The following is an 8514-nucleotide window of genomic DNA, read 5'->3' on the forward strand; positions in this document are numbered from 1 at the left end:
ACATGAACTTGAAAGTTGAACTTTAGCAATCTAATTTTCAACTTTTGGATTATATTTTATTTGAAAAGAGAAAACCAATCGTTGGCTAATAATTGAAAAGGTAGTTATAAGTGTTGTTAGATGAGTTTGTTTCAGTAATTATTGAGAGAATAACATGCTTGCAAATTATGGTTTGTTTTGAGATATTAGTTGTAGTTTGCATAAATTGTTATCATTTGTAGCCAACTCATTTATAAACACAAAGTGACAGCATGTGGGCAGATAGCAAATTTCTTTTCTGATACTATCATCTGTAACAAACACAAACAAACACGACTCTTTCTTTCTTCCAAAAAGACTTGCAAGTCTGTTCTAAAAAAAATACTAGAAAAGTCTAGGAATAATGTATTGTAATGTTTGTATCGTGTTAGACTAAATGGGCGCATGGAGCACGATGATAGCTTGCCTTAGATGTGTTACCACTAGGAATGGCAACGGGGCGGGTTTGGGGCGGGTTTTGCTTAACCCGAACCCGAACCCGAAACCAAAAACCATCCCCGTACCCGCCCCATTACCCGTCGGGTTTAATTCGGGGATTCCCCGTTTGGTTTTTTGTACCCCCCCGACCCGCCCCGTCCCCGAACCCGAAAACCCGAAAACCCGAAACCGATAAGAGAATTAGGGATCTTACATTACAGGTGGTAGCCTGGTAGAGTGGTAGGATGAGAACGAGGAGGAGGAGGGTGGTCCGGTGGTGCAGACGGGGCGATTGAGTGGATGGTGATGGTGGTGCAGACGGCGATTGAGTGAATCGGGGGCGGAATGGCGGTGGCGCACTGGTGCTGCAGATTGATGGTGCTGCGGACTGCCGATTGGTGGTGCACTGGTGCTGCAGATTGAGTGGTGCACTGGTGCTGCGGACTGCCGATTGGTGGTGCACTGGTGCTGCGGACTGCCGATTGGTGGTGCACTGGTGCACTGGTGGTGGATTGGCGGTGGATTGGTGGTGGATTGGTGGTGCACGGTGGATTGGTGGTTTAGGTACTGAGACAGTGGACGGCGATTCACGATTGTTAGGTTTAGATTTGAGATTGTTAGGTTTAGGTTTTTAATATATGTATATATATATTATTTTTATTTATATTTATATATATTATATCGGGGCGGGTCGGGGCGGGGGTACCCAAACCCGAACCCGAACCCGAACCCGAAACAATCCCCGAAACAATCTCCGAAACCCGACCCGAAACCGAAAAAACAAAACCCGACCCGACCCGAAATAAGCCGGTTTTCGGGTTTCCCCGTCGGATTCGGGGATTTTTGCCATCCCTAGTTACCACATTACAAAACCAGGGCTATAAAAATTGCATTATATATCGTCTATAAGTCTGTAAATACTCTTGTTTAAAAGAAAATATGAAAAAAAAATATAAATTTAAGAGTATTTGGTTGGCTCATGGATAAAGTTATCTCAACCACTCAACTACTGAGTCATACCCGTGTGAATGAACTCTATCTTATCCTACTATCACAATTAATACCGTTCTCCATCAATAACTATAAATATTCCTTCTATCCCTCTCCATGTCTACATTAGTAGACAACACTTCTCCGTATCGTCCACGTAAGCATTCGCAACCCCAAAAGATAGGGGCGAAGCCACATACATTTGATTGATGTCAAGTGACCTCATCAAAATTTTTATATTTTATATGGACTATGTAACTAAAACTTGAGTAGGTGTTTTAGAAATCGGCCCAATTAATAAATTTAGAAAACAAATGTGATACATAGTTTAATGGTTAACTTCTGCTGGCAATTGGGTACCTGTTAAATACACGATAAGACCTGTTAAGCAAAAAAGTGCGGTATGTGATTTTTTAATTTTCTTAAATAATTGAAATTAGTAGGCTAGACTCCATTATATTCCCTTATTGGTACATGAAACTTAAAACTGTCTTATAGTCATGACATATAAAGTAGTTAAACAAGTCGTATTCATGTTTTATACTTTTGTTTTGCGCGTCGCTTCATACCTGTTAAACCTGTTAAGACACGAATTGCCAGCCTTCATCTTTCTTAGCTTAAAGAAAGAGTAGGCATTTTTAGAAATCAACTCATATAATAAATTCAAAATAAAAATGTGATGCATGGTTCACGGGTTAACTTCATCTTCTAATCTTTTTCTAAGTTAAAAAAACATGTAGGTATTTTGAAATTGACCCATATAGTGAATTTAAAAAGCAAATGTGATACGTGGTTCAATGGTTTATTTCATCTTTCTTAACTTAAAAAACGAGTAGGTAATTTAGAAATTGACCAATATAATAAATTTAAAAAACCAATGTGATGCATGGTTTAATGGTTTACTTCATCTTTCTTAACTTTAAAACGAGTAGGTAATTTTAGAAATTGACACATATAATAAATTTAGAAAAACAAGTATGATACATAGTTAACTTCATCTTTCTTAAATTTTAAAAAATAAATATACAACAACAATAGCCGTAAGGTCATGATTCGAAACATAAATAAAGCATATTTCTATTCACGTCCTTTTTCTTTAAGTAAAAAGTAAAAACTTGATCTCATTCCTTTTAAGCACCGACCCCAAGCTACTCGGGGCACCATTCGGTTTTACATCGGTTTGGTTTGCTTCATCCTCCAAAGCATCCCTCGCAAATCGGGTTCCCCAATCTCCAAATGATTTGGTTTCATGAACCCGAGTTTGTTAAGAAGAATGACATGATTGCATGTGTTGTGCTTGGTTGAAACATATTGGTTTCATCCTCCAACATCTCAATAAGTGCCCCTAATAAATCTCTATCTTCATGGATTTGGTTGGCAACCCTTTATTGGTTGGTTCATTTATCCGTAACGTGCATACAATCCTAAGACGGTAAGACCAGTGAGTTGTGACATTTTGGAGGGATAAACAAATCCAAAACGTCAGGAACACCACCCCCCTAACGTTTTGGACGGCCAAAATGCCTTTCAACGTTGTGTATAAAACTTTGAAGTTGGAAGGAGATGGGACCAAAAGAAGAGGACCAATGGAGATGGGAGGTGGGGCGTTTTAACATTTCATAGTCAAAAAGCCCCAAAACTCCCTACCTTCAATCTCCATTGGTCCCCTCCTTCTGGTCCCACCTCCTTCCTACTTCAAAGTTTTGTGCACTACATTGAGAGATATTTTGGCTGTCCAAAACACCACGAGGCGGTGTTCCCGGCGTTTTAGATGCGTTTTCCCCTCCAAAATGCCATAACTCATCCCACTACACTTGGTGAAGACCCTTACATTCTAAAATTTGGTCACTTCATTCTTTTAGTCTCCGGCTTTATTCCTGGGAATCAATGGTTAAAGACAGCATCATTTCCACTAACCTAAAAGGTGTAATTTGAGGCTTTTTGTCCATCATATTGTAACTTATTAAAAAAAGGAGTTATATCATGTGACGGTTCACCAACAATAACATAGTTCTATTAAACCCTGACTGGAACATGAGATTGATACATGCATGTTGAGGCCTGAGGGCTTCTGTAACTGGTCTCATTGAGAGCCACAACAAAAACACATATATTATTTGTCAAATGCAGTGTTTTGTTGCACGTGCATGTGGCTCCTGCACATTATAGTTGCAAATTAACTTCTAGTGATTGGATACATGTTTTTGACTTTTTCTTTATATTAGTTATATAGGGGAAGGTTTATGTGCATTTCAGTCTTAATATGAGAACGTGAGAAATAATACCAATTTATAAAAAAATAAGAACGTACAAAACAATACGAACTACAATACCAATCTACATAAACAATTATTTATAATAACAAAGAAAAAAACCTAAAAATTACAACAAAAGAATCAAAACCAAGAACAAAATAATAACAGCAAATACCAACAAATACTTATATCAGCAAAAGAAAAAATCTAATAATAACAACAAAATATAAATAAGCAAATACTTGTAACGTCTCATAATAAAAAATTAGCAAATACGAACAAAAAATAAACGCAAACATTTATAAAAATAAACCTAATAATAACAACAAATTGGTTCTCACTGTTTTCATGTTAAGAATAAAATGTATTTGATCATACTCTAGTTATATAATAACTAATGTAATATATTAACATATAAGCTCAACAACCATACAATTAAGTGACTGAAAGACTTTCGATCCTAAAGATGTAAAACTTGATTTTGTTTGCACGTGAAACTAATGAGGGACTACCATCTCATATTTCACTTAATAAAATCCAACAATAACTAACCAAATGGTTAGGGACACCAACAAAAAAAACTATCCGTGTTTGTTTTTCCAATTTTTAAATTTTAAATTACAGTGTTTTAAAATAAATTTATTTTAGTTTAATTTCTTTTTGAAAATAAGCATCAAATGACCGTAACCAAACAATCCGAGTCTCCAGTTTGTGACGGTGTTGCCGAGCAAACAAATGAAAACGAATCTCCATAGAAGAGACACCTCTAGTACCCTAAAGTCTTGTAAAATTAATTGTTAAAACCGCAAAACAGAAATTAATCTTACTCCATTATTATATTATTTTTATTAGGGCACTTCACGAGTCTGAGTCAAGTCAGTGTGGTTTCAAGCTCAAGCTCAAACCTAAATGAGACAGCTCAGCAAGGCTCGAGCTGGATTTTAAAGTTAAACAAGCCTAAATAGATGAAGCCAGTGAGCGGAGCCGAGCTCAGGCTTATTTTGGCCCGCTTACAAAAATGAGCAAACTCAGCTCAAGTCGTTTCAAATTAAATTTTGTTAAAAACTTTTATTTAAGCTTTAGTTTTATTTAAGCTTTTATCAAATGAGCTAGAACCCAAACTTCGAGCAGCTAGCTCTTTGAAGAGAGTAACCAATTTTCATCTTGTTTACGACATAAAGACACATGCTAGTATATTTTGGAGTTATATTTTGTTCAAATCTTATAAAATAAACAAATAATAATAACATCAATAACAATAAAAATTGAAAATATTTACAACTTTGAGTAACAAAATCAATAATTTTCACCATCTAACAATGCCACGAGACTACATCATCTTGAAACCCAAGCTTCATCTCCTCCCAATCCCCCTCACTCAACCCATCCCCACCACCACTCACCACCGTCATCTCCACCAGCAACAACTCGACCGCCACCTCCAACACCTTCGCCACCACCACCACCCGCCCTTTCACCAACCCCACCACTTCCCTATTCCAATTCTCCTTATCCTTCATCCTCTTCATCCTATACCCCAACTTACCCCCAACTTCCGCCACCCGCTTCTCGATCTCACCCACCGTCAAATTCGTCGTAAACCGACTTCCCTTCCTAACAATTTTCTCTTCAAATATACCAGACAAATCCAGTCCTGATGACATTGAGATCAAATCAAACGCATTCATCCGCGTCTTGAACTTATTCGCATCCATCTCGACATCCTCTTTGGCAAATTCGTTCGATTCGATTTCGGGTTTAAGTGACTTTTTGAACCACGGGAGGCTCATCAGCGTCTCGATGCTCATTCGAGTTTGAGGATTCGGATCCAAAAGCTTCTGAATTATCATTTTCGGCTGTTTATTAATCCAATCCGGAAACCCTAGCTCCCGCTGGTGGATCTTCCTGTACATATTCGCCAAATTACTATCATCAAACGGAAGATACCCTGCTAAAAACATAAAAAGTATTATCCCACACGACCACGCGTCCGCCTTCGCTCCATCATACCCTTTCCTTCGAACAATCTCCGGCGCCGTATACGCCGGAGTCCCACACGCCGTGTATAAAAGTCCGTCTTTACACGACTCAGGTAACGCCGATAGTCCAAAATCAGATATCTTCAAATTACCATTCTCATCCATGAGCAAATTCTGCGGCTTCAAATCCCGGTGAGTGACACCGTTCTGGTGACAGAAATGTAAAGTCGATACAATCTGCTGAAAGAACCGCCGCGCGGTGGCTTCCTTCATCCGCCCGCGGCGTGCGAGTTGCGTGAACAGCTCGCCGCCCTCGGCAAGTTCCATAACCAGATAAATTTTCGTTTTGGTGGCTAACACTTCGTGTAATTTGAGTATGTTTGGGTGATTCAGCCGCCGCATAGCGGCCACTTCACGGACTAAACGTGGCTCCATTGAGGGATCTGCGATGGACGGTTTTTCGATGACTTTAACGGCGACGGATGAGTCGTCGATGAGTGAACGGCCGTGGTAGACTTTGGCGAAACTGCCGCGGCCTAACAGTCGGGTGAGTTGGTATTTGTTGAGGATAATTGTGCCGCCGTCGCTGGCGGTTCGGTTTATCGATGCTGTTCGTGTTGCCATCGCCGGAAAGAAGAGAATGAGAGAGAGAGTGAATGCTATTAATATTATTAGGTGGGGAGAGTAAGTATGGGTTATATTATATAGGAAACGGGAAAAGGTGAAACCAGTTGGGGTTTCGCTGTCTTCACTCGTATTTTCAGCCTCGAAGGGTGTTCGCTTTGATATTTTCATGTCTTCACTTGTTATTTTACGATTTCACCCTTCGTGTTGATTTTTTGTTTTCTAAAAAAAGTATAAAACAAGCTTGGGGCTCCGTCTGTCCGGACTCGTAACTGGCTCGGGCTACCTTTAGTCAATGGGGCCACGCACAAAGTATCCGATGTTTCTTAGTTGGTCGTTCCCAAACAAAAAAAAATACAACACACCTTGGGTTTGTTTATTTATTTTATTGATATCTAATTTTATATGAAAATAATGTATGTATAGTGTATACCGTCTATGTTTCTCTCTCTAATGTCGTCACCGCCACCAACTATGATGATGTTGGTTCATCCCGATGTAGCTATGTGTAATTTGTATCAAAAGAAGACCCAAACATCATCTTCAAACAATTATAGATATTTTCCTAGCATGTGGAAGAACAGTTGGCCTTGGTGTAAGGGATTGAAGATCAATGGTATTAACAAATGCATAGTAACTCTTTGACCTTCAAGAACGGTAACTTTGTTTAAGTAGAATGATTTGTCATTCAGAAGAGGGTGGCGACGCAGCTTGTTGTCTGTTTACATGTCTCTCTACTATAATTGTATCTTTTTATCTACTATAATTGTATCTTTTTATTGTTGTTAATAAAAAATTCAATTTTAACTGAAAATGCAAATGCTAGACAATTTATGCAAATGAGAGATCAAAACTATCACACAGATACACATATTAAAGATATATCGTGTTATGTTTTCATTAAATATGGTAGAACACTTACATTATAACTCTAATAATACATAGCTTAAGTTAAGGATTGTCACACCCCAACCTAAGGCGAAAAATGTCGGGACGCGACATAATTGTATCATAACTCAAAGACACTAATAATAATAATAATAATTGTCAATATTTAAATATATTTATTCACAACAATCGTACACAAATAATTGAAATGAGAAAGAATTTAATACAACATTTAAACTCTATAATTTTTAACCTAAAGTCCAAATTTATGTCTTCACTTCAAATAACTTCTTATAACAACCTTCATTATGCGTTAAAATAATTTGTCAACAACACATGTTGAGCGAGTAATTCAAAGTTTGGTGTAAATATAACAATATTAATAAATAAACAATTCCTTACGTATGTGAATAGCATCAATTAATATAAACAAGTATAAGTGTCTTTTCAATCATGCCACTAAAATACGGACATGTCTACTCGGACGAATTCGCAACCAATAACAACATAAAATAAAAGTAACAAAAGTGTCTTTTCAAACATGCCACTAGAATACGAACACGTCTACTCGGACGGCGTATGATCATACTATCAGGATGAGGATGAGATACCAACCAACCATAAAGCAGTAAACACATAGTTCATATAGTAATCAACAATTAATCAAGCATCATCACAACCACGCAACCAATGGAATTGTGTTTGAACGAAATAATATTATAACAATAGTTTCTAGTACGCATAATGCCCCCCAAAACAAAAATAAAGAAAACGGGGGAATGTGATTACTCACCTCAAAATAAAGGCGATAACGAGAATACGAGTAAAGCGGGCTAGTTAGTTCCACGAGAATTCTTGACGATATGTCCTAAGTTTAAAGATATAACTAAAATAAATATCCGAACGATATAAATGAACACGCCTCGATCTCATGGGCTTATAACGGATTTGGGATCGTTAAGGCGTTTTATTAAAATCAAATTAAAAGCGTAAGCGATTAAAATTATTGCTTTTCGATTGTTAACCAATGATATGTGTGTGTGTGTGTGAAAGCTTGTTTTGAAAGCTTCAAGATGATCGGTTCGTTGAACCGGGTAAACCATTTTAGTTAACTTAATTAATTATTTATTTACGAATTATATTAAGCTAAAATGAAAAATATCTATATATATATATATGCATGGAAAAGTTTACACGATAAATTATTTTGAGATTTAATGGAGTTCGGTTTGGTATACGGGTGAAATCGTTGTTAGTCTTTAAAAAAATTTAGTTTAATTATATTAACATGTAATTAAAGCATTCAAAAATAATAAATAAAA

At 37.2% G+C, this 8514-nt stretch overlaps 1 pseudogene; it reads right to left on the bottom strand.

Annotated features, from left to right (window-relative positions):
• Nucleotides 1–5014: 5014 nt before the first annotated feature.
• LOC143622514 (CBL-interacting serine/threonine-protein kinase 7 pseudogene) lies at nt 5015–6310 on the bottom strand (annotated as a pseudogene).
• Nucleotides 6311–8514: the final 2204 nt, after the last annotated feature.

This window comes from Bidens hawaiensis, unplaced genomic scaffold (genome assembly GCF_021521415.1).
Source record: "Bidens hawaiensis isolate Kalapana, Puna unplaced genomic scaffold, B.hawaiensis_p1.1 tig00003182_1, whole genome shotgun sequence".
Classification (NCBI taxonomy): domain Eukaryota; kingdom Viridiplantae; phylum Streptophyta; class Magnoliopsida; order Asterales; family Asteraceae; genus Bidens; species Bidens hawaiensis.